Genomic DNA, 27,731 nt, shown 5'->3' on the forward strand with positions numbered 1-27,731 from the left:
CAATTCAGTTCAGTTCAGTCACTCAGTCGTGTGTGACTTTGTGACCCCATGAACTGCCAGCACGCCAGGCTTCCCTGTCCAACACCAACTCTCAGAGCTTGCTCAAACTCATGTCAATTGAGTCAGTGATGCCATCCAACCATCTCATCCTCTGTCATCCCCTTCTTCTCCTGCCTTCAATCTTTCCCAGTTTCAGGGTCTTTTCCAACGAGTCAGTTCTTCCCATCAGGTGGCCAAAGTGTTGGAGTTTCAGCTTCAGCATCAGTCCTTCCAATGAATATTCAGGACTGATTTCCTTTAGGATGGACTGGTTCACTCTTCTTGCAGTCCAAGGGACTCTCAAGAGTCTTCTCCAACACCACAATTCAAAAGCATCAATTCTGGCTTGAAGGATTTTGAGCATAATTTGCTAGCATGTGAGATGAGTACAATTGTGCGGTAGTTTGAACATTCTTTGGCATTGCCTTCCTCTGGGATTGGAATGAAACCTGACCCTTTCCAGTCCTGTGGCCACTGCTGAGTTTTCCAAATTTGCTGGCATATTGAGTGCAGCACTTTCACAGCATCATCTTTTAGGATTTGAAATAGCTCAGCTGGAATTCCATCACCTCCACTAGCTTTGTTTGTTAGTGATGCTTCCTAAGGCCCACCTGACTTCACATTCCAGTATATCTGGCTCTAGGTGAGTGATCAAACCATCATGGTTATCTGGGTCATTAAGACCTTTTTTGTATAGTTTTTCTGTGTATCCTTTTCACCTCTTCTTAGTATCTTCTGCTTTTGTGAGATCCATATCATTTCTGTCCTTTATTGTGCCCATCTTTGCATGAAATGTTCCTTGGTATCTCTAATTTTCTTGAAGAGATCTCTTTTTCATTCTATTGTATATTGTATTCTATTCTTTTTGTAGGCAAATACTTGACATATTTTCAGAGTAAATACTAGCCCATAAGTGAAAAATATCAGTGACAAAAGATAACTGTTCAAAAGTCAGAAAGAAATTATCACACAAGCTCATTTTAACAAGGTCCCAAGTTTCCCAATTAACTTGTCTTCAGTTCTTATGTATTCTAATCAATGGTTGCATCCCTTCTGAAAACAGTTAATATGACAACTTGCAAATTTCTTGCACAGAAACTGAATATCTGGAACTGAATAAAAACATGGCAGTGATTATAGGAACAAATATTTGTGTATTTGGTGGTGGAGCTTTTTGTTGTCCAAGAAATAATTTGATTTGAACTTTTGTGCATTTATAAGATGTGATTTTCTTCCTTTGTTCAATGTGCAATTCAATAAAACAGCATAACATTAGTAACATAAAATGGGATTTTAGTGTATGTATATTTTGGCAAAGTCATGGTCTTGAAATACAATTTCATGTGATTACAGTGACTACTGTCATGTTATGTAACCATAAAGAAGTTGGGAAAGTGAATAAGCTCTTGTAGAGTACTTAGTGCATAAATACATATTTAATATACAGCATTCTGTTCTATGTTCAAGGAGACAAATACATTATTTTTGATTTATGGATGTGAAAACTGAAGCTCAGTGAAGTTCAATAGCCTGTCTATGGTTATACAGCTATGGATCTGAGATTCAAACTCATGTCTCTTTTACTCCAGTTCCCTGTGTTCTTTTCACTTATTGAGGTAAACTAGTTCTGTCTTCTGATACCAGAATGGCAGAGGAGACCCTAAATACTTGGAGAGTGTTCAATGGTTAATCCAAGGCCTGGCATACAACTGAGTGTGAAAGGATAGCTAAATAAAGTGAAGAGTGAAAGTCACTCAGTCATGTCTGACTCTTTGCGACCCCATGGACTATACAGTCCATGGAATTCTCCAGGCCAGAATACTGAAGTGGATAGCCTTTCCCTTCTCCAGGGGATATTTCTAACTCAGGGATCAAACACAGGTCTTCCACATTGCAGGCCGATTCTTTACCAGCTGAGCCACCTTAGAAGCCTCTAAATGGAAGGGACAATAAATGGAAAAGCCTGAGTAGTCCACATTCAGAGGCATGTTGCATTCAGCTAATTCATAACACTGTTCATCAGACCTGCAAATTATATAAAACTCAGTGACTACCAATTGCCATCTTTGAAAAAGGCAAGGTCAATATTGAGGAAGTATGTCACTACCATATGTGGAATGAGAACTGTTAATCGTTTTAGTGTCACTTCATTCCCATTACCATTGTATTAGTGGATGACAGCAGTGTTTTTTACTCAATGTGTGCATGTGTGCTATTCTTTTCCCTTGGAAATAAATCAGTGATACCATAGACTTATGCCCCTAAGAGAATTGTATTGGTTTTTAATGCATTTATCATGCATCCTATAGATCACTTTCTCCAGGACAATTCAGCCATCACTTTCATTATTGTTATTAATGTACATAACATCCATAATGTTATAGTGTAGAGTCAGATTTCATATTTCACCTCTTCCATTTGTTATTAGGTGTCCATGATCAACTTACTTAATCTCTCTGGATCTCAGATTCTTCTATCAAATAGGTGCAAGACTACCTTATTTGTTGTTCTGTTGCTCAGTTGTGTCCAACTCTTTGTGACCCCATGGACTGCAGCACACCAGGCTTCATTGTCCTTCACTATCTCCTAGAGTTTCCTCAAATTCTTGTCCATTGAGTCAACAATGCTATCTGTATCATCTTATGCTGCCCTCTTCTCCTGTTTGCCTTCAATCTTCCCCAGCATCAGGGTCTTTTCCAATGGGTCAACTCTTCACATCAGGTGGCCAAAGTATTGGAGCTTCAGCATCAGTCCTTACAATGAATATTCATGGTTGATTTCCCTTAGGATTGACTAATTTGATCTCCTTACAGTCCAGGGGATGCTCAAGGGTCTTCTCCAGCACCACAATTTGAAAGCATCAATTCTTTGGCAGTCAGCCTTCTTTATGGTCTAACTCTCATATCTGTACATGACCATATAGATATATAATAAAGAGTAAATGAGAAATATATACACACATTCCCTTATATTCTATTAAAATGTCACATGGAGGTAGATGAAAGCCAGTTCCATTGCTGATGATGACAACACTCTTGTAGTAACTTCAGTTTCACTGGCTCTGTAGTGCTTATGGGAGCTATTATGTGTGTATGTGTATGTGTTTTGTTTCTACATCTAGACTGTTTTCCTCTTGAGGACAGGGAGGTTGTCTAATAACATTTTTATATTTCTTGGGCCTTTCATAAATATTTAATACATGGTGGTTGCTCATGATGATTACAAACTTTGTGCCTACAATAACAATATTCAGATGACTTTTTCCCACATTCCATTTCATAAACTACAAAAGCTGATGAAGAGATGAAGCAGTTCTGCAGCTTCTTTATGCATTCTTATTTATTTATTTGCATAGTTCTTTGACTATCCTAGAAAAGATATATAGTTACATTTTGAAGATAATTATTAAAAAATTTAAGCTATCTTTTACTAGGTATATTATCTGCAATTAATGAAAGATACAGGTGGGAGTGATTCTTTAATTATGTCATAATTATTCTTTAATTATGACTAATCGCCACTTACTGCAAGAATAGTTTATTGAAGAAATACTTTTTCCCCAAAGATGAAAATTCCTATTTAAATAGCTGACTTTAAAGATTGTTATTAAGCACAATATTTTAAAACTAGCTATCTAACAATTATCAGGTGGTAATTACATGTCAGATTTTAAGTCTTCTGTGCACATTAAATTATTAAATCCTCAAAATAACTCTTATGAGGTAGAACATCATTGTGATCTCCATTTTACAGATAGAAAAACTAAGGCACAGAGAGGTTAAGTAACTCACCCAGGCTCACACAGCTAACATGGGCAGAGATTCACACGTAGGTGATCCAATTCCAGAATCTGCTTCCAGTTTCAAAATTATGTTGCCTCTTATTATATCTTGGTGCAAGGTTTTTAAATGAAATGGCTGAGTAATATTCCATTGTGTATATGTACCATAGCTTGCTTATCCATTCTTCTGCTGATGGGCATCTAGGTTGCTTCCATGTCCTGGCTATTATAAACAGTGCTTCATGAGACAAGTGCTCAGGGCTGGTGCACTGGGAAGACCCAGAGGGATGGGATGGGGAGGGAGGAGGGAGGGGGGATCAGGATGGGGAACACATGTAAATCCATGATTGATTCATGTCAATGTATGGCAAAAACCACTACAATATTGTAAAGCAATTAGCCTCCAACTAATAAAAATAAATGAAAACAAAAATAAATAAAATTTTGAAAAAATGAAATGAACTCTGGCTATCATTATCACTGATTCTGAAATATATATTTATTCCAGTTCTTGGTCTTATTCAGAGTACTTGATTAGGACTTTTCCTTTGTAATTTGCTTTGCTTCTCTGAGCTGGGACTCTGACTTTTTATTTATTTATTTTTTGCCAACTTTGCATCAAAATCCATTGCAAGGCTGTTGAACTTTCTCATAACAAGAAAAAGAACACATTGTAATTAAGTGTGGGGACAGATGTTAACTGGACTTACTATGGTGATCACTTTGCAATATATACAGATATTTAGTCACTATGTTGTACACTTGAAACTAAAGTTATGTCAGTTATACCTCAATAAAAAAAATCCCTTGTGGGTACCTTTCTTTATGTACTGAATAAAATATTCCACTTTAATGGTTCCTATATTTTAAAGATATGTTTATTAAATATACATTTATCCATCCACATTTTCTGATATCTTCTTACTGTTCTGCCTATATGAAATGGAAGCTCACAAATGTCTATTAGTCTCATGTAAAGTTAACATTGGCATGCAGTTAAAGGCAGTCAAAAGAGAGCAATTTTTCATTTTCCTTCAAGAGTATCTCTTTGCCTGTATGCCTATATAGGAATCTGCCTACTGTGTTCAGAGTTATTTGAAATTTCAGTACAATGTGTTAGCAAGTGTTTTTTAGTCTTGGCTACATACTATTTTAGAAATGCACTCGTCACATTAATTAAAAAAACAAGAGATCCATATTCCTCCCAGACAAAATATATTTTAAGGATAAACGTAAAATATTTTCACCATAGCATTTGAGTGATTCCTTCAGTTTCTAGACACTAAAACATTAAACACATTGATTCAGCTGCATTGGCTTTTATTAATCATTATGTTTCCAAAAAATATTATAGGGAGATCAGTCCTGGGTGTTCATTGGAAGAACTGATGCTGAAGCTGAAACTCCAGTACTTTGGCCACCTCATGCGAAGAGTTGATTCATTGGAAAAGACCCTCATGCTGGGAGGGATTGGGGGCAGGAGGAGAAGGGGACAACAGAGGATGAAATGGTTGGATGGTATCACTGACTCGATGGGCATGAGTTTGAGTAAACTCTGGGAGTTGGTGATGGACAGGGAGGCCTGGTGTGCTGTGATTCATGGGGTCACAAAGAGTCGGACACGACTGAGTGACTGAAGTGAACTGAATATCTGATATTTCAACCCCCAGTTATTCATTCTGAAATATTTCATTTTGTCTGCTGTCATACTTGTTTTTCTGTTAAACTTGAGGCTCCGTTCTTCTTGATTTGTCTTTCTGAGCAGGAAGATTGTAAATGAAGCATTTTCTGATGAGATGGCACAGCTTCTTTTGAGAATTTGATGAATAGGATGGGTAGCTTTCTTACCCCTACTTTATGGAGATTTTCAGGAAATAAATTACTTTCTTCATAGCAGTAGCTTAGAGCTCCTGTTCTTTAGGTGTTCTGACTGCAGTGAAACCTTAAACTGGAACATTTTAGTTTGAAATGAATATTTCTGGAAGAATTTCTTGAGGTTCACTAAAAAAGTACATTTTTCTCCTTCAAACACATAGGAGTAGTTCATTTTCATCTCAATCGGAGTTCTGCTTTTGCTAATCAGCTCTGCTTTGGATTTTATTGCTTTAAAGGTGCATCTCTTTATATACATGGGCTCAACATCAGTTGAAAAGTTGCTTTTGGTTCCCCAGACAATTTCTTCTTGCTCAATTTGTATTGTTCTGATTCTTACAGAATTTTTTACATTTTGGGGCTTTTAGTATATGAAATGAGAATTATAAGAATGGTAATTAATATAGAAAATATACATCATATATTATTTATGAACACAAGATTACTCTTGTATATTTTTTCTATCATCTCAGTACATTGTTCATTGTCTTCTGACTTCCTCCCTGATGCTGGGAAAGGTTGAGAGCAGAAGGAGAAGAGGGCGTCAGAAGATGAGATGACTGGACGGCATCACCGATGCAATGGATATGAACTTGGGCAAACTCTGGGAGATGGTGAGGGACAGAGAGGCCTGGTATACTGCAGTCCATGGGGTAGCAAAGAGTCAGACATGACTGGGCTACTAAACAACAACAACAACAAAAGCAATGAGTAGAGCTCCCTGTGCTATAAGTAGGTTCTCATTAATTACCTATTTTATATATAGTAGTATATATAGAGAAAAGACATGTAGATTATGAATGAAGAAAACCAGCTAGATTACCAAAACCAACCAACCAAAGAAAAAAATAATTAAGATACTCATGTAATATTAAAGAGAGCAAAGAACGAAGAGGAAAGCATTTTCAAAGAAAGAATGCAGCATTGATTCTTCATACATTTCTTCTCACTTTTCTATCAATTTAGCTCCCCAATCAGAGAAGGCAATGGCAACCCACTCCAGTACTCTTGCCTGGACAATCCCATGGACGGAGGAGCCTGGTAGGCTGCAGTCCATGGGGTCGCTAAAAGTCGGACACGACTGAGCGTCTTCACTTTCACTTTTCACTTTTATGCATTGGAGAAGGAAATGGCAACTCACTCCAGTGTTCTTGCCTGGAATGAATCCCAGGGACGGGGGAGCCAGGTGGGCTGCCATCCATGGGGTCGCACAGAGTCAGACACGACTGAAGTGACTTAGCAGCAGCAGCAGCAGCTCCCCAATATTAGTTTATCCTTACTAGATAAGTCAAGCCCCAGTATTTAAAAACCTGACTGACAATCCTTTTGACCAACAGTGGTCTCTGTTTTCCAACTAACTTTACTGAATTGTCTTTAACTCTTGATGTCCTCTTGGCACAACTAGCTCAAGCTTCTCCTAGTGCAAACCTCTCCAGTGGGATTCTTTCTCCTGTTTTAGAGGCTTGTGATGGCACCATAAGCACATCAGCTGTTTCTAATTTCAGTCTAGCTTTGATAAGGTTACTCAAAGCTGATTTTTTAAAAGAACCAAATGATTTTATGCCAGACAAATTCAGATTTAATAAACTTAAATAGTTTCATAAATGCTTATAATTTAAACATGAAAGGATTTCTTCATGGTCATCCTGAAAACTGCTTTCACCATTCAAAAATGAACAGCATTTATGTTGTATATTAAAAAAATCAGCTTTCTGGGTCATCTGCTCAAAGCTAGACTGAAATTAGAAGCAGCTGATGTGTGTATGGTGCCATCACAAGCCTCTAAAATAGGAGAAAGAATCCCACTGGAGAGGTTTGCCCTAGGAGGAGCTTGAGCTAGTTGTGCCAAGAGGACATCAAGTAAGTTAAAGCCAATTCAGTAAAGTTAGTTGGAAGACAGAGACTTCTTTTGGTCAAAAGGATTGTAAGTCAGGTTTTTAAATACTGGGGCTTGACTTATCTAGTAAGGATAAATTCATATTGGGGAGCTAAATCAATAAAAAGTGAGAAGAAATTTATGAAGTTAAGAATTCAGGCTGCATTCTTTCTTTGAAAATGTTTTCCTTAGCAACACCTAGAACAGAACCTTACTTGTTCAGATATTTTCCTGACATGATAATAAATATTTGAAAACATCTGGTTGACAATATTAAAGCCAACCTTAAAACAGTTAAATTTTGTCAGTATCTGGTCAGAGAATGAAGGTAATTCACTAATCAGCCCAGTAATATTATTTTCTATCTTTCAAAAATAATAAATACTACCCTAATTTTAGGCTAACCAAGATACTAGACAAATAAATGAGGAAATCAGAATTCAAGGCATATTTATTCAAATAGACCAGTCACATAGAAATAAACCAAATAAAGATTACTGGACCCACTTTTTATGTCCCTGAAATCTAAGGGAATATAGAGATTCAGAGAAAGTTCAGTTAAGACCCTGACCCTTCTAAAGGATGTCATATCAGTCCACATCTTTTAGTTTCCCATCCTTAATTACTAGAGCTGTCCACACTATTTTGAAATAAATCTCTAGAGAAAAATGGAATGTAAACTCTTTCCCCTATTGTTAATGCTTGCTTTATAGATGATGAAGAATAAAATGATTGATCATGTACTATAATGATGGATAAGGACAATTCCTGGAAAGGTCAAACCTATTAAATAAATCTTAGAATGTAAAAAAAAAAGGTTTTCCTCTTTGTTCTTTGCTCTCTTTAATATTACATGAGTATCTTAATTATTTTTTTCTTTGGTTGGTTGGTTTTGGTAATCTAGCTGGTTTTCTTCATTCATAATCTACATGTCTTTTCTCTATATAAACTACTATATATAAAATAGGTAATTAATGGGAACCTACTTTACAGCACAGGGAGCTCTACTCATTGCTCTTATTGTTATTGTTCAGTAGCCCAGTCATGTCCGACTCTTTGCGACCCCATGGACTGAAGCAAACCAGCCCTCCCTTTCCCTCACCATCTCCCAGAGTTTGCCCAAGTTCATATCCATTGCATCGGTGATGCCGTCCAGCCATCTCATCTTCTGATGCCCTCTTCTCCTTCTGCCCTCAATCTTTCCCAGCATCAGGGACTTTTCCAATGAGTCCTCTGTTCGCAGTGGATGACCAAAATAATGGAGCTTCAGCTTCAGAATCAGTATTTCCAGTGAATATTCAGGGTTGATCTCCCTTAAAATTGACTGGTTTGATCTCCTTGATGTCCAAGGGACTTTCAGGAGTCTTCTCCAGCACCACAGTTTGAAGGCATCAGTGCTTTGATGTTCTGCCTTCTTTATGATTGAGCTCTCACAAATGTACATGACCACTTGGGAGACCATGGCCTTGACTCAGTTCAGTTCAGTTGCTCAGTCATGTCCAACTGTTTGAAACCCCATGGATTGCAGCATGCCAGGCCTCCCTGTCCATCACCAACTACCAGAGTTTACTCAAACTCATGTCCATTGAGTCCGTGATGCCATACAACCATCTCATCATCTGTCGTCCCCTTCTCCTCCCACCTTCAATCTTTCCCTGCATCAGGATCTTTTCAAATGAGTCAGTTCTTTGCAGCAGGTAGCCAAAGTATTGGAGTTTCAGCTTCAACATCAGTCCTTCCAATGAATATTCAGGACTGATTTCCTTTAGGATGGACTAGTTGGATCTCCTTGCTATTCAAGGGACTCTCAAGAGTCTTCTCCAACACCACAGTTCAAGAGCATCAATTCTTTGGTCCTCAGCTTTCTTTATAGTCCAACTCTCACATCCATACATGACTACTGGAAAAATGATAGCCTTGACTAGATGGACCTTTGTTGGCAAAGTAACGTCTCAGCTTTTTAATATGCTGTCTAGGTTGGTCATAACTTTTCTTCCAAGGAGTAAATGTCTTAATTTCATGGCTGCAGGCACCATCTGCAGTGATTTTAGAGCCCAAGAAAATAAAGTCAGCCACTGTTTCCACTGTTTCCCCATCTATTTGCCATGAAGTGATGGGACCGGATGCCATGATCTTAGTTTTCTGAATATTGAGCTGTAAGCCAACTTTTTCACTCTTCTCTCTCACTTTCATCAAGAGGCTTTTTAGTTCTTCTTCGCTTTCTGCCATAAGGGTGGTATCATCTGCATACCTGAGGTTGTTGATACTTCTCCCAGCAATCTTGATTCCAGCTTGTGCTTCATCCAGCCCAGCATTTCTCATGATGTACTCTGCATGTAATTTGACTATACAGACCTTTTTTTGGCAGAGTAATATCTCTGCTTTCAACACACTGTCTAGGTTTCTCATCACTTTCCTTCCAAGAAGCAATCATCTTCTGATCTCATGGCTGCAGTCACTGTCCGCAGTGATTTTGGAGCCCAAGAAGAGGAAATATCTCACTACTTCCACCCTTTCCCCTTCTATTTGCCATGCAGTAATGGGGCTGGATGCATAATATTATTTATTTATTTTTTAATATGTAGTGTTTAGCCAGCTCTTTCACTCTCCTCCTTCATCTTCATCAAGAGGCTCTTTAGTTCCTCTTCACTTTCTGCCATTAAAGTGGTATCATCTTCATATCTGAGGTTGTTGATGTTTCTCCTGCCTATCTTGATTCCAGCTTGTAACTCAACCAGCCCTTCAAGGATCACTGACTTGTCTTGGCAATGGGGCTTGTGTAACTCAATGAAGCTATGACCAAACCATGCAGGATCACCCAAGATGGACAGGTGATAGAAGAGAGTTCTGATAAAATGTGATTCACTGGAGGAGGGAATGACAAACCATCCCAGTATAGTTAATGCTCTTTGGTGACCTAAATGGGAAGGAGATCCAAAAAAGGAGGGAATATATGTATGTATGAGTGTGTGTGTGTGTGTGTGTGTGTGTGTGTATAACTAATTCATTGTGCTGTACAGCAGAAAGCAACTATACTCCAATACAAATTAATGAAAAATAATCTATAAATATTTTCATTTGAATCTCTGGGTCTACTTTACTTTCCGAAAAAGAGGAAACACTGATCTTTGGTGACTGCAACTAAAGTAAATCTAGGCACTATCTTTGAAATGAAATAGATTCAAAGGATGCATTCTAACTGATCCCTAAAACCAAGCCCAATTCTTAAGTAGGTGCAGATGCATTCACTTAGAAGTGTTTTGATCCTATCTTAGTGCAAATTTTTTTCCATCTTTTTTTTTTTTTTGCTTGTCTTGCCACCTCTCCTTGTCTTTTAATATGTTGCTGAAGACCTCTTTTATAAAATCTTCATGATCTGATGGAATGAGAGATTCCCATGGTTACTTAGTTCATTCCTATTTCATTTACAATCCTTGTCCCCACTGGTCATTTATCTCTGTGTTGGTGTTAATATTCTCTTATCTAGCTTGTCCTTTGGCTCTTTGTCTACATTGTTATTTGCTTTCTAAAGTTTTTAGATGCTAGCAGAACCTGTGGTTTTGTTTGGTTATCTCCTCTATTTGCAGTGATGAATCACCTGCAACAAAAAATAGTTGAAAAATGGCTTCTGTTGGGTTTTGGAGGATGTAGTGTAATACATAATAATATTAAAGTCAATTTGCATTCCCTGAACACCCACCACTGAACATTAAAGAAAAATGGCCCCAAAGCTGTGTGGGGGAGATAAGAAGAAATCAGTTATAAATATTTTGCACTCAAAAAATGATTCACTTGTAGTGACTGAGAGTTGTTATTCATAGCCCCTGATATAGGCAAATACTTTACAGAAACTTACTGGTGAATAAAAATGTAAAGAATGCAAAGCTTCGGCAGAAGTTCACGTTAGTAAGAGGCTTGCACTTGGGTCTACAATATATGGACTGGATTCTTCCTGCTCACCATGACTATATTCATAAGCTTAGTTGGGTTTGAAATCAAGCTGAAAGTGGTCAAAGGTAGTTTTTACTACCAACCTGCCCTCCAACCAATCTTTTTCTTTTGGCATTTCTCCTTACTCATTTGGAAATATATATTCTCTGATTAATTTCTTATCTTTTTAGAACATGAAAGATGAGACTATCTTCAGTCTCCTTCAAACTTGAGTCAGTGATGCTGTCCAACCATCTCATCCTCTGCTGCCCCCTTCTCCTCCTGCCCTCAATCTTTTCCAGTAGCAATCAGGGTCTTTTCTAATGAGTTGGCTCTTCGCATCAGGTTGCCAAAGTATTGGAGCTTCAGCTTCAGTATCAGTCCTTCCAATGAATATTCAGGGCTGGTTTCCTTTAGGATTGATGGGTTTAGTCTCCTTGCTGTCCTGACCACCAAATCTGAGATACGGAGAGGGAAAGTGATTTTTTTTTAAAGCTATTTAGATGTTTCATGATGTTTCTTTGTAAAAATATTTTTACATTAAACACAATATCATACATTGACCTTACAGGGAAAGGAGTAAGTTTGGCATTGGCATTTAAATCTCTATAACTTGACTCAACCCTGCATGGCCAAGTTCATCTCTTCACTATATGTCCCATATAGGTCATATTAGTTACTTTTTGATTGTTTGATGTGATTTTGAAATGTCATTTCATTTATATTTGAGATTTTTGGCTATGGTATTTAGTATGGAGCTAGACATGCTATTCACTCAAGAATTTACATTAAAAAATTCAATATCTCCCACTTGGGTATAGTAGAAGTTTATTCAAGTAATACTGGCACCATTGATACAAAGATGTTATTAAAACTGATGTTTTCTTTTCTCCCTCATCTGTCCCAGTTGAAACCTTACTTGATATGCTAATAATGCATTAGGAGATGTCCTTCTGTGGATGAAACCCTTCACCACAGTTTCAAAACAGAATTGTCTTAAGTTCCATTGATTTCAATCAGTCTCATTCCCACAGCCAGACATCACTTTGTAGTGGCAGTCATGTTTGGCCTCCTTACATCAAATATTTGTTTTTGTTTTTCAAGCATTGACATTAAGGACTGAAAGAGGCTAGTGGCATGAGCCATTATGTTTGATGGTGTTTATTATACACATCAGGAAACAACCACAATGACTTGTAGGTTATGTTTAAACATGAATACTGTATGTTACTTATATACTGGTTAGTAATTTATTATTCTTATTTATATACAAGAGAAGGAAAGAACATATGAGTTGTAGATATTTCTAATTTTGGTCTTTCTGAGGAATGTGTGGGATGTAATCACCCCATGTAAAATTTAACACGACTATTTTCTCTATTTAGTATGTTTGAGCTGTAATCTGTCCTTTATCATGTAGGCTTGAAAAAGTACTTCACTTGCCTTTTATTGCTTTTATGAATATTATTGTCACTTTTAACTTATGGCAATCTAATATTTAGGAGGCTTCTATAGGTGCCCAAGTACTGATGTGTTTTTTAGTGATAATATCAGGTGGTTGGTAACCTTCCATCAACCTTATGTTTTATTGCTTCCTTTCCTTTTTGGGAATGAAAATCAAGGTGCTAACATTTTCTATTATTCCTTTAAATGTTACATGATTTTTACCAAGTGGCTTAGATAAATGTTCACAGTATCTAGCAATTCCCTAGGATAATCAGTTGTGCTGTGTGTGGTAAGTCACTTCAGCCATGTCTGACTCTTTGTGACCCTCTGAACTGTATGTAGCCCACAAGGCTCCTCTGTCTATGGAATTCTCCAGGCAAGAATATTGGAGTGGGGTGTCATGCCCTCCTCCAGGGGATCTTCCCAACCCAGGGATCTAACCTGCATCTCATGTCTCCTGCTTTGGCAGGTGGATTCTTTACCACTAGGGCCACCCAGGATAATCAATTAAATCAGCTTATTCCAAAGTAAGTACCTCGAATCACTAGTTCTGAGGGATGTTGGTTAATAGTTATTGTATGAAAAAAGAGACAGTATCTGTGATTAAGTAAGCTTGAGAAAAACATATTTTGCTGTATGCTTTTTTAAGAGTCTTTAATATGCTAATGTTCTTTGTGAATTTCCAGGAAAGAATACATTAGGCAGTATTTGGAACTTTTTTCCTATGGTACATACCATAGATTTAGTGACTAGTGTTCCATAAAGCACATTTCAGGAAATGCTACATTAAAGAAAGTCATGTGCTGTGTATGTGGGAGAAATGATTTCTGGTTCCTCCTCTGCCACAGAGTAGTTCTCTAATCCTGGAGAAGTTGCCTCCATGCTTCTTGTGTTTCCTAACTTGTCAAGAATTATGAATTTGAACTCTTTCAGAGTCCTGGTTGGGGATTATTTATCAGAATCTACTCTGAGGTTTTCTTAACCTCCTAACCAAGATCTAACATACTCATCTGACCTCTCTGAAGTTCAGAGGTACTGCAACCTTGGGAGCATGGAGTGTTACTTATTTGTGCTGTGATGGAGAACAAAAGTTCAGAACCACATGGCTGGATCATTTCTGAGCTCACTTCCATTTCACACATAACCACTTATATTACTGAAAGCTGTGCTTGTTTGTGTTAAGTTGCTTCAGTTGTGTCCGACTCTTTGTGACCCTATGGATTGTCCTGCCACCAGGCTCCTCTGTCCATGGGATTCTCCAGTCAAGAATACTGGAGTGGGTTGCCATGCCCTCCTCCAGGGAATCTTCCTTACCCAGGGATCAAACCTGCATCTCTTATATCTACCTGCATTGGCAGGTGTATTTTTTTTTTTTTTTTTACCACTAGCACCACCTTGGAAACCCTACTGAAAGCCAGGAGCCCCCAAATTGTGTACTGCTCTCTGAAAAGACAAGAATGGTTTTTGTTGATGTTAAATTCCTTGATAACAGAGTTTGTCAATGATTTTCTGCTAGTTAGAAGCAGTTATAGCCATTCACAGCTTATCTATTTACTTACATATGTCTTAGGTAGTGTTTCCTAGAAGCTAAGCTTGAAATTAAGATTCAGGATTCTTGTGCAAATTGTTTATTGAGTGAGTGAACTCAAGAAAAGTGTGTACAGAAGTAAGGGAAGCAGAATAGGGTAGCAGAAGAAGAAGCAAAAGAACTTATCATTACTCTTGCTCTTAGAAAGGGTATGTTTTTGTTGGTGTGATGAATACTGTGTACATAATATTGTAAAATATCAAGAATAAGGATACAATTATGTGTTACATGAATGGTATCAGAAGGTATCAGAGGACACATCCTTAGGTGATTAGAATGACTTTGAGTAAAGATCCAAAGTGCTGAAGTACCCCTCAGTAGGGACAGTGGGCAATTATTGTGGGCAAATGTAAGGATAAGTGTCATGGAGGAAAGTGGGATGTGAGCTGAGTCCACAAAGACTGTGGGAAGCCCTGGTGGCTCAGCAGTAAAAGAATCCATCTGCAATGCAGGAGACATGGGTTTGATCCCTGGGTCAGGTAGGTCCCCCGGATAAGGAAATGGCAACTCACTCCAGTATTCCTGCCTGGGAAATCCAATCATGAAAAGATGATCCTGGCAGGCTCCAGTCTATGGGTCACAAAAAGTCTGACATGACTGAGCTACTAAACAACAACAACTACAAACACTGGTGAAAACGAATGTGGCAGTGATATGAAAGAAGGTATTTTTACAGAGTGAAAAACCTGTGTAAACTTTCTGCGGCATTCTACATTGTATGTGTTATGAGGGAGCATTGAAGAATATGGCTTAGCTGGACCAGAGGATTTGGGTTGCAAGACAGTGGAAAGAAAACAGTGAGAAAGATGTCACTGAAATGTGAAAGAAGTAGAGAACTAGGCAGAGGTATCTGAACTCATATCTTAGGCAAAGATGAGCTCCTGAAAGTCCTTGAGCATGATAATGGTCTAATTAAATCGTGTTTGAGGAAGGGTCATCTGTTCAACATGAAGGAAGTATTGGAGCTATCTTTAGTCTATGCTCAATTTTTTTTAAATGGACAGTCTTTAATATCTCAGGAACTAGTTTATTTAAATACTTCATGTTGGAGTCTTGTACTTGGAATGTAGTTACCTGAGAGCCTCCGCTTGATTACATTGAGGTTTTCAGAAATAGTTGTGTAGGTCATTGGGCAGCCCTGCTTTTCTTTTAAAAGGTGTCATTAAGTGATGAGAAAGAAAAGACTCATTCAACGCTTTCAGTTTGCCTTTCGAACCAAAGTCCAGGGATAATTATTCATAATCATTCCTAAGTGTGAAATGTGACATTGTTTCATGAATCATCATCTAGGTTTTAACCACACATCTACAAAAAGCACAACATAATTCTACACAGGCTCTCTGGGAAAGCATTCAGGGAAATTGTCTACCATTTTATGTTGACTCCCTGTGTATAAATGTGGAATCCTAACAGTCCAAGGACACTGCAGGAGGAGTACATTCAGTAAACAGCATGTGTTGAGCACCTACTGTATGCAGAAAATTGGGAATGGAGGCTGGTTACAAAAAGAAAGAAAATATTTTTGCCTTTGAGAATGCCACAGTGTAAAGTGGGCAGTAGAATATTGAAAAATGTATGAGAACATTCGTAATGCATTATCTGAAGGTACAAACTGAGTCAGTGCCAAAAAGCCAGAAGTCACAAAATAGGGTCGAGTCATGGGGGAGTCACAAGGTTATGATTTTCTGACCTGAGCCGTTTTTCCCTCACATGGTGTGGGTTAATAAAGAAAAGGAAAACACTATTTTCCTTCATGGCCAGCACTTTCAATTGCATCATATTTGAAAATGTCCCTTCTGTTAACATGGTTCCTTAATGGCAAACCATCCTATCTTACTAGAAGAGCCAAAATCTTTTGTAAATGAGGAACAGTAGTTCCCTTTTATCCATGGGGACTATTTTCCAGGACCTTCAGCCTAAAATCTTAGATAGTACCAAATGCAAAAAAATACTATGTTTTCTCCTATATATACCTATGATAAAGCTTTATTTACAAATTAGGCATGGTAAGAAATTAACAATAGAAAAATCAAACATTTATAACACTGTATTATAATGAAAATTATGTGAATGTGGTCTGTCAATCAACTTCTTTAACTCTGCTGGAAATAAGACAGTGTCTTCTTCATCAGTAGGCTCAGCCTCTCCAATATTTTTTATATTTTTCAATCCCAACCTATTCCTAAATCTGTGTAACCATCCCTCACTTGCAGTAAACAGCTTGGTGTCACTCATTTCAGGGGATTCTTTGTTGAAGTGTTTGTATAGGCTCCATACACAATGTGTTGCTGTCAATGGGAATGTGTTTTCTGTTCATGTCTTACACTCACAAATTGAATGTCTTTTCCATCGTAACTAAACACTTATCATGCATAATGGCCATACTTTTTGTAGTTCGAAGTATGACAGCAAAAGTTGCGTGAATTTTTTTTTTTAACTTCACAATTTCACAGATAGATGATTCATTCTTACCATGGATCTTAGCAATCTCAACATACAATTTTTTTCTCTTACTGAGTTGAAAACTTTCACCTTTTCGTGAAAAGGAAGCACTTTACAACTTGTCTTTGGCATTTCTGAATTACCAGCAGCACTACTCTGGCATTTAGGGTCAATTATTAAGTAGCATAAGGGTTGCTGTTACTTGAGCACAAGCACTGTAATACTAGGACAGTCCATGTGATACCCTAGCTGGCTACTAAGTGACTAGTGGGCATGTTATACTTGACAAAGGGATGATTCATGTTCAGGGTGGGATGGGGCTGGATGGTGCAAGATTTCATCGTGCCCTTCAGAACAGTGTATAATTTAAGACCTGTGAATTGTTTATTTCTAAAAATGTTAATATAATATTTTTGGGCTCAGGTTCCCACAGGTAATTGAAACTGTAGAAAATAAAACCACTGATAAGGGTGGACTGAGTCATATCTAATTCTTTGTGACCTATGGACTGTACCCCACCAGGTTCCTCTGTCCATGGGATTCTCCAGGCAACACAGGAGTGGGTTGCCATGCCCTCCTCCAGGGGATCTTCCTTACCCAGGGATCAAGTGCTTGTCTCCTGCAGCTTCTGCATTGTAGGCAGGTTCTTTACCACTGAGCCACCAGGGAAGCCCAAGTGTGGACCACTGTATGTTGCACAAGAGGCTTTTATAAATGACTCTAGAATCACAGAGTGAGCTCTGTTCTTTATGCCAACACATTTGTTCATTCTGTGCTAACTAAGGTACTGACCTTTGTCCTGGACCATAAGCAAATCCCCATCATCTGAACTCACAAATGGAGGTTCTTGGACTGAGATCCATACACGGGTCCAGAAAACAAAACAGGATTTGGAATGCCATGGTGATGGATGATGTAACATAACTTGGAACTACTCAGTCAGACTAATCTCAGCTGGAGTTGGCAGCTACTTACTCAGATGGATTAAGGAACAAGAATATGTAATCCAAAGGGAAGGGGTGGGGTGAAAAGAAGGGCAATCTGTATCAGAATGGGCTAGAAACTGAGGCTAATACATGATGAGAAAATTGTTATTTAAAATGACGGAAGCCAAAATGTCAGTATAGCAGAGGTTAAGCCAAAGTTAGGGGCAATTGCCCAGATTTCTCTTAGCAAAGCATCTCACAGATTGAAATCTCTTACATCCTTGAGAACATGCTTAAAAGTATAAGTTTAAGAATCAGATAGCCTGAAAACCGCTCTCAACTCTACCAAACACCATCTGCGGTACCCTGAGTAAATTCCTTAACTGTGGTAAAGCTTGTTTGTTGAAAATGAAGTCAGCTATGGTATTGGACCAGAGATTTGTGGTGTGAATTAAATGAATAACATTTTTTAGATATCTGACTCAGTGTCTGGCACTGAGTGAGCATCCAATATAAAGTAGCTGGAATTACTGTTGCTGCTCCTCCCCTTCCTCCACCACAGAGTCATTAACACAATTTGGAGAAGCAAAACAATAGTTTTATGGTAGTCCACAAAGAATGAACCAAATGATTCGGGATGTCTTTTTCATGTGGGAACTTTTTCTCAACTAGCAATGGTAAAATATTTGAGACAGAAAATTTCAGTTACCTACTATTCAACTATTTATTATCCAAAGCCTAAGTGCTGAAATTCAGCTGTGTATTTGATGACAAATTTCCAATTTACAACAAGAAATCATGACAAACTATGCAGATCACATGAGAAATGGGTGACTGTACTTAGTATCTAACCTAAAAGGAATGGTTTGATAAGGTATCATTTTCTACACGACCTTAAAATGTTATGAATGATTAAAATGCCTTTGCAGGCCTGCATTTGTTGTTGTGAATTCTTACATGTTTAAAGAGTATGGACATTTAGTTTCTGAATAATTTAATATACTTAACTACCTTCACTCCTGTGGTATTTAATACTAATGTCTTATGCAGAATGGTAGTAGGCACTCATACACAGATTGGTTCACCTTCTAGAAACTGGCAGCTTTTTTTTGACCTTTGTAAGACTTATCTTCAAAAGCTAAATTAGAGTATGCCCTTTGTAGTTTGTCAAGAATAAAAGATTTTAATAGCATTGATTCTCAGATAAAATTTATAGAGAAAATCCTTTCTGTAATACTATGTAAAAATGTATATTCTGAGGGCTAATTTATTCTAACCAGAAAGTGAGATTTCAATATAAATCTGTTTTTTTAAACTATTCTAGTGGCTTTAAAACAATTCTGTCAGGTTTTCACCTTTTCCCTTAAATATTACATTCTCTGTTTGAGTGAAGTGGGCTGTGTATAAGACAGGTTGAGAAAATTCCCATAATGCTTTAGTTCTTATTAGAATTTCTATGTGTGACTAGACTCTATTGTTCACTTCATCACTCCTCAAAACTTTGAAAAACTATTGGTTATCCAATAGGCAACTACACAAACACTTATTTGCCCTCTGGAGGCTAGTACACCTATCCCCAGCCTGATTCCTAAATACTTGACAAGTCAGTTCTTTTTTGAATGTTTGAAAAGGTCCTGGGCCTCACTTGTGGTAAGAGAAAATCAGATAGGTTGGGGCATACAGGTTTAGGACTTAAGATTTTAGACCTGTGGGTGTCAGGGTGTTGAGGAATGACATTATCCTTTCTCTGTGTAAAGTTCTTTGTCCTTTCTGGATGCTCTAATGACTGGAGGGTGAAGCATTATAAAGACGTACTAGATCACAGCAAGTTAGTAATTCTCAAACATTTTTTAGTTCACAGACATAAAAACTCATTTCCCATAGTATACATACTATCCCAAATCTGGCCCTCCACAAAGAAAACTCCTACTCCAGAATTAATGACAAGATAGAACAACTTCTATGAGATTCCAATTTAGTGAGACGGGTTTCCTTGTTAAACATTGCTAGCATACTTTCTTGGTGGAAAGTAGTGTCGAGTGGCCTTATGATGAACATTGAAATTAGAGGCCAGTGTAGATTTTCTGTGGAGGACTCATAGTCTACTACTAGTCCACAGGCCACAATTTTAGAGTGGAGGACAAGCATCGATTGTATGGCTTGTGGAACAGTATTGTCTGGGTGGTACCTTTAAGTCCTCCCATTGTTTGGGTTAATCAGAGTTGCCATATAAAATGTCATTGCTTTCTTCACCCTAAATTTATGTTTTTGTCCCTATAGTGCCTGCTACAGGTAGCAGTCATACAACCATACATACTGGCATACCTCATTTTATTGTGCTTTGCTTTATTGCACTTCACAGGTAATGTGTTTTCTATAGATTGAAGGTTTGTGGCAACCTTGGGTCAAGCAAACTTATTGGTACCATTTTTCCTATGGCAATATTTTTAAAAATTAATTTCTATTGGAATATAGTTGCTTTACAATGTTGTATTAGTTTCTGCTGTACAGCAAAGTGAATCAGTTATAAGTATAGACATATCCCCTCTTTTTTGGACTTCATTCGCATTCACGTCACCACAGAACATTAAGTAGAGTTCCTTGAGCTATACAGTAAGTTATCATTAGTTATCTATTTTACACATAGTATCAATGGTATATAGATGGACCTAGAGAGTGTCATACTGAGTCAGAAAGAGGAAAACAAATATCATATACCAGCAGCATTATTTTAAAATTATTATGCATAATGGTATTTACACTTAGTAGATTATACTACAGTGTCAGCAGAGTATACTATAGTGTCAACATAACTTTATATGCCCTGGGAAACCAAACAGTTTGTGTGACAGGCTTTATTACAATATTCACTTGATATGGTGGCCTAGAACTGAATCCACAATATTTCCAAGGTATAATTGTAATCCAATATTCATTATTTCAGCTAATTTTTAGACTCTTGTAGTTTTAGGGTAAAATTGGGGGCACTGTATTTAGAATATTTTCACCTTTATAATTGTAGGAGGCAATATTCTTGAAGATTTTTGTTCACCCAGTACCCATAGAGTTTCCTCACTCAGATCTTAAGGCTAAGGTTGCATTTGGAATTTCATAGTTATTAATATGATAAGAAAGGCATATATTGGTACCATGATAAAAATATAAATCAAAGCACTACTAGATTTAATGGGTAAATAATGCATTGTCAAAGATTTGAGATTCCTTTGTTCCTTGAGGGTAGAGACTATATTTATTTGGTATCCATAATGTCTAGCAGTAAGTTTTGTACCTGGTAGATTGTCAGGGAAAAAAAAGCTTTAAATTATTTAAATTAATTAAGCGGGGGCGGGGAGGGGAGGTACCTTCAGCACAGGCTTTACAGGATTTTTATCTGAAGGACTTAACCTCAACTCTAAAGCTCCTATTCACATGAACTTCACCATTTCCCTAATTTAGGCTAATTGCTAATTTTCTTAGTGAACTGTAAACCAGGGCAAAGTTAAACACAAACGTACTTGTGAACAAATTTGTTTCAAAACAAAACCCAACTTATGCATTTCATTAAAACTAGTTATTAAAAGAGAATAAAACTCAAATTCATTTACTTTTAGATTTTAGGAGCTTTTCCCTCTTCTAAAGAATTCATAGAAGAGAAATGTAAGCTTAAAAAATTAAACCACCATTTATGTTACCTTCACTCATCTGTTTGATTTAGGTTAAGTGTGAAGCAAAAATCTAAAATAAAAGATTATTGCATTTTTTAGAGAGCCATTTATAAGAAAATGCTCAAATCAGAATAATATGAATGAAGTGGTTTTACATATAGTGAAGAGCAAAAGCCAAGTTTCCCCCCAGGGGATCTGAAAATATTGTCAAGAGCCAATGACCTTTCATTTAGCCTTTCAATAGGAAGAGTCATTCTTTAGCTAGACAGCTGGCTGGAAATAAATAAAAATGGAATTGCAAGGAAGATGAGATTAATCTCTTTTTCCACATTCCTGAGACTCTTAAACAGTAATATGGTACTAAATTTATACAGATAATGGCTTAATTGACCTATCCTATTCAACTCTTCTCCCATTGAGGTTTTGTTTAAATGGCTTTTACATTTATTTCTAATGAGGTTACTAGAGTATGTGCTCTATAGCTAATGTTTTTCACTCCATATTGAATGTTGTGTCAGCCTTAGAGAGTTCAGTGTTTCTATCTGTTCTGCTGAGATATCCATGGGTGCCTCTACTTGAGGGCATTTATTTACCTATGAATCTTCTGGGTGTGTGAAGGCCAAGAGTAAAGAGAGAGGATAAAGGAAAGGCTTTTCGTTTGCTAAAAGAGATATGAAACAACCTGAAAGTGACACAAAGACACCTCTAATCAAGTGCTAAATTATGTGCTAAGGCAAGGTCAGAGTGGGGCAGCAACGTGTAGTGGAAAGAGCATAGGCTTTAGAATGAAACAGACCTAGATTTAAACTCCAGCCCTCTCTATTAATGTCTCTATGCCTCAGTTTTCTCAGCTGTTAAAAGTGCTTATAAAGGTGAGACTGTCCTCACAGGATTGATGCACAGATCAAATGGAAAACATGTTAAAGTGCCTAATGCAGTTCCTGAATCCCAGTTAATGATGGGTGTTGTGATTATCACAAACTGGTATTAGAGAGTTGGCCTTGGAGCTGTAATTTGGGGAAATGATAAGTTATAGGATCTGGATGGGAAGGGAATTTATCCTAGTTGGTGCAGGATAATATTCTCCATAATGAACATAGTGGGCCTCAGAAAATCACAACCTACCACCTGCCTGCTCTGCATAACATATGTAATATAGTTTAATGACTGTAACTTCAGACATCAGCCTAAAACTACTTGGAGGTAATATTGCTTTGCGTTGCAGTTTCAGTGAAGTAGACAGGCAGAATAGAGTTCAATTTTACAGTCTGACCTCTTGGTCATTACTTAAAACCACAGAGCCATTTTTAATCTTTGCATTTTCCTTTTGCAAGTGGTTTCCAAGACAGACAGCATGTCATGTGCTAACTAAATTTCAGATTTTAAAAAGGCATTTAGCTCTATAACTCCAGATGATAAAAAATCCATTTAATGAGAATGTTCTTTTGCTATCTGCTTGATCAATGAATTAAATAGATTAGTTAAGTCAAGCTGTCAAGACCAAGGACTGTCACTAACTATAGCCAATGAAGCTGACCTATTTATTAGAGATGGAGGCTGGAGACAGGCAGTCTTCACCTTGTAATTCTGTAATGAATATAAAGAAATAGCTCATGGTGAGAAAACTCTTTATATCCCCTGGCTGTATCTCAGGGTAAAATGGATATGGTGAAAATATGGGGAAAATCCCACTGTTGTTGCTTTCACTTACTCCAGTTGATTTATTTTTTCTATTGTTTCCCTCTGCTTTATTTTTCTTGTGTGTGTCTACCTTTGTCATTTGCATGACATATGATGTTCCTTCTGAATTTCAAACACAGTCAACAGTTATTCCCCTTACTCATCTGAAATAGAACTCTATGTGGTATATGAAGGGCCAAAGACGTATAAACCATCATCCTTGCCTTCATGGGGTATCAAGAAAAATGATATATGACTGAAAAATCAAAAATATCTCACTGAGGGACCAGAGTGGCCAAGTGGAAGGAAATTAGTTAAATTGGAATCCAAAAGAGTGGCGTGAGACTACTATCAATTGTAGTCAAGGACTTAAGGACTCTAATTTCCTCCTTTCCTTTCCCTCTCCTTAGACTTTGGCCTTGGTATGTATCACCTCAGACTGGCAAACCTTGACCTAGCCTTCTGCCTAGTATTTTCCACTTTCATTTCCAGGACTCTTAACTGTGTTGCCTAGATTTCTCAAACATTCAGAAGGTTTAGAAATAAATGCTAAAATCCTCCCTGCTCCTTGACAAAATGCTGATACAGGTTAAATCGGTGGTTGTCTTGTTAGTATTCTTTTTTTCTTTTTATTCTTTTCCTTGATTTTTAATGGGAGGATAATTGCTTTACAATGTTGTATTGATTTCTGCCATACAACAGCACAAATCAGCTGTAAGTATACGTGTGTGTGTGTGTATCCCCTCCCTCTAGAGCCTCTCTCCCACCCCCACGCCCATCCTACCCCTTCATTCATCACAGCTGGACTCTCTGTGTTGTATAGCAGCTTCCCGCTAGCTACCTATTTTACATGTGGTAGTGTATATACATAGATTTTAAAGATGCTTCATGGAAAATCATTTTGGTTATCCTTTATATCATTCAGTTTCATAAGGCTAAAAGTGACCCCTAAACAAGTCTACTTTTTCTTTAATAACCAAATTATTTATTTGCTCATTAACAAATATTTAATTTAGTGTCCACTATGTGCTGAGCATGGGGGACATAAAATACAAATGAAATACAATCAATGCCCTCAAAGAGCTCTCTATATAGTAGAAGAGACAGACATACTAAAAAATAAGATTGTAGTAGTTCTCTCAAATCATAGGTCTGAGGGAAAAAAAATAGAAAAGAGATAAAGTTTGAGCTGGATCTAAAGGATAGAAAAGAGTTCAGTAGACAAAGGGAGGGAGGGCATTTCAGGCATAGAACAGCCTGCATCAATGCTCGGCAGCATGAAGCAGCAAGGCATAATTTGAATGTCATTTGATGAGGCTGAAAATTAGCGTAAGGCGAAGTGAATGATGTTACTGGAAAGACTGACATAGATTTGAACATGGTAACCCTTTTATGTTGTATTAAAGATCTGTGCTTTATCTCAAGGCACATTGGTGGACCCTAGTTCGTGACCTGCTTGTGTTAAGTAACTTGTTGGTTATTATGGAGCTGATTCTTGTCTCACCTCAAATTCATTTGTTGAATTTCTAACCCTCAGTACTTAAGATTGTGACTGAATTGGGACAGGGACTTTAAAGAAGTAACTAAGGTAAAGTGAAACCATTAGGGTGAAGTCCTAGTTCAGTCTATCTTTATGAGAAGAGGAGATTAAAATAAAGAAGGCCACAGAAGGAGGACCAAGTGAAGACACAGGAGGAAGATTGCCATCTAAAAGTCAATCAAAGAGGCCCTTAGCAGAAACCAATCTTGCACAAACCTTAATCTGGAACTTCTACCCTCCAGAGCTGTGCAAAAATAAATTTCTGTTGTTTAAGCTACTTTGTCTGTGTCACTTTGTTACGGCAGTCTAGAAAGCTAATACAATTGTTACTAATCAAGTTCTAAACTTTATTAATATACTTTTTGAAGTATAAAGATACATCCAACTTTATGATTCCCATTTACTTATGGTATACTTTATTAAGTGTAAGAGAAATCAGTGAAGCCTGTTACTGTTTTGAGGAGGGTAAGTGACAAGATCAGACATGTGTCAGGAAGATTGTTCTAGAAGCAGTTTAGAGGGAGGATTGGAGGACAATATGACTAGAAACAGGAAAACCATTTAGGAAAGTGATGGGAATCTTTATGGGGGCTAACCATTTAGGAAAGTGATGGGAATCTTTATGGGGGCTAATAAATCCTTTAGCACACCTTTTCCCTGCTTGCATTCTAATCCAATGGAGAAATAAAACACAAAATTGGGAGATGGAAATGGAAATAACACTGATAGTACTATAAAGACAAGATGGCTGGAGAATGTCATTGGGGGATAGAAACAAATAGACCAATTAATTCTCTGTGCCCCAGGCTGGAACCTGGAACATCTCAGTCAAGGGAAATTTTAATCTGTGCAACAGAGTACACTTGATCAGATCACTTTTGCACACCAGTCTAAGCAGAAAGAAAGGCAAAAGAGACCAAATCTATTCCACCAAGTTGGGAAATGTGAATTATTTAATCACCCATGAATTTCTGTAAAAAAAAAAAACAAAAAACTTCTTTAAGGACATGATAGAAAGAAGGATAGTTATTTAGATTCATTACAATATTCTGAGGGGTAAAAAATTCCATTATTTCTGCCACCCAAGGTAGGACTTTTCAAATGAGATGATAAATTAGAAATTTGCAACTCCCTGTATCTTTTTCATTCCTCTCTGCAAAAGCTTCCACTGACAGATTGTAGAGATAAATTTTGGGGTTAAATTAAGAACCAAGGCAAATGCAGTGATTCTCCTCAGACAACAGTGACCTTATGCTCTGTGAAATTGTTTCGCTTTCTCAAACAGCTCAGCTGTGTCCAGAAGCTCATGGAAGAATTGCTAATTCTCAAAATATCTATCTAAGCTGTGAATAGTAGTTTCCCTTTTCCACTTGGCACAGTTAATCAGGAATTGACTTCTAGAACTAAGACTTGGCTTCTGTCACCACATTTATTAAAATGGTTAGTTTAATAGTATTTTAGAGACCTTTGGTTCCTCAGTTTAACTCCTCAGTCAAGGAAGAGTACAGTTCATATTTCGAGTTGAGTAACGTTGACCACTTCAATTCAAACTCTGAAAGTTGAAATGATTATTTCGTCAGTCATTTTCTCACTCTGGAGGGCAAGACTTGTCTTAATATGAAAGTCATCCTTCTTGAATAGTATGCTACCTTCTTTAGCTTTTGGGCCTCTCAAGGATCCCACACTTGGGAGAAGCTTGATGTGGAGCTATCCTTAATAACTCTTGTCAGAACACAAAGGGTAAACCAAACAACCAATTACCTTACCTGAGTCCTGGATATTGGCCTGCCACCTGGCATTCATGTAGCCTCTAGGCTGTGTTATAAAGAGCCTTTGGATTCCTACAGTGTGATTTTCTTTTCCTTTCAATGGTAAAGACTGCTCAATTAACTTCAGAGGCCAACCGGAGAGAAAGAGTCCCTCAGGCTAAAGATAGTTCGCTTTCAGAAACAACTATTAAGCCTCACATTCTGTGCTCCTGAGCTCTTAAAAGTCAAGTGGATTCACCATGTTTCTGGAACAGAAACCTTGTTTCTAATACAGCAATGCAGGAGGAAAGTGGCAGAGAAATTGCTTTAAGCTGAGAAAAGATGCAAAGCCAGAACATTCCAAGTGGCATGTTGAGTACTCATTCAGAGTACCTCTACAATCTTTACTCAGTTGGATTCAGAACTTGTATTGGCAATAGCCTTCCTTCTAAAGTGAGCACACAATTGGTCTATTAATTATAATGTTGCTTTTCCATGTGACAGACAGTGGCTGCTTAATAAATGTGCACTGAATTAATGAACAAATGAAAGAATGAGTATTTGAATGCTAGTTACTTGAAGTTATTTTTGATCTGGGACTCAACAATGAATAAAATAGTGAAATCCATGGGAACAGTATTTTGTAAGTTGTAGGCCACAACTCATTAGTGGGTTTTAGAATCAATTTGGTAGGTTTTATTTAAAGAAATAAAATGGAAGCAGATGGAAGATATTGGGGTGCATTGCATATAATCGGGATCATTTTGTCTTTGCTAAATTTTGTTTTAAATACATGCATTTATAGAAACGAATGAAAATGAAAACACAACAACCCAAAAGCTATGGGACACTGTAAAAGCAGTGCTAAGGGGAAGGTTCATAGCACTACAGGCTTACCTCAAGAAACAAGAAAAAAGTCAAATAAATAACCTAACTCTACAACTAAAGAAACTAGAGAAGGAAGAAATGAAGAACCCCAGGGTTAGTAGAAGGAAAGAAATCTTAAAAAGTAAGGCAGAAATAAATACAAAAGAAACAAAGGAGACCATAGCAAAAATCAACAAAGCTAAAAGCTGGTTTTTTGAAAAGATAAACAAAATTGACAAATCATTAGCCAGACTCATCAAGAAACAAAGGGAGAAGAACCAAATCAACAAAATTAGAAATGAAAATGGAGAGATCACAAGAGACAACACTG

The 27,731-nt window shown here is 37.4% G+C and overlaps 1 protein-coding gene across 1 annotated transcript in view; it reads left to right on the plus strand.

The window, feature by feature from the left end:
- IL1RAPL2 (interleukin 1 receptor accessory protein like 2) overlaps positions 1-27,731 on the plus strand; it is a 1,284,763-nt gene that overhangs the window by 329,343 nt on the left and 927,689 nt on the right. The gene's annotated exons all lie outside the window — the stretch shown is intronic.

This window comes from Cervus elaphus, chromosome X (assembly GCF_910594005.1).
Source record: "Cervus elaphus chromosome X, mCerEla1.1, whole genome shotgun sequence".
NCBI lineage: Eukaryota > Metazoa > Chordata > Mammalia > Artiodactyla > Cervidae > Cervus > Cervus elaphus.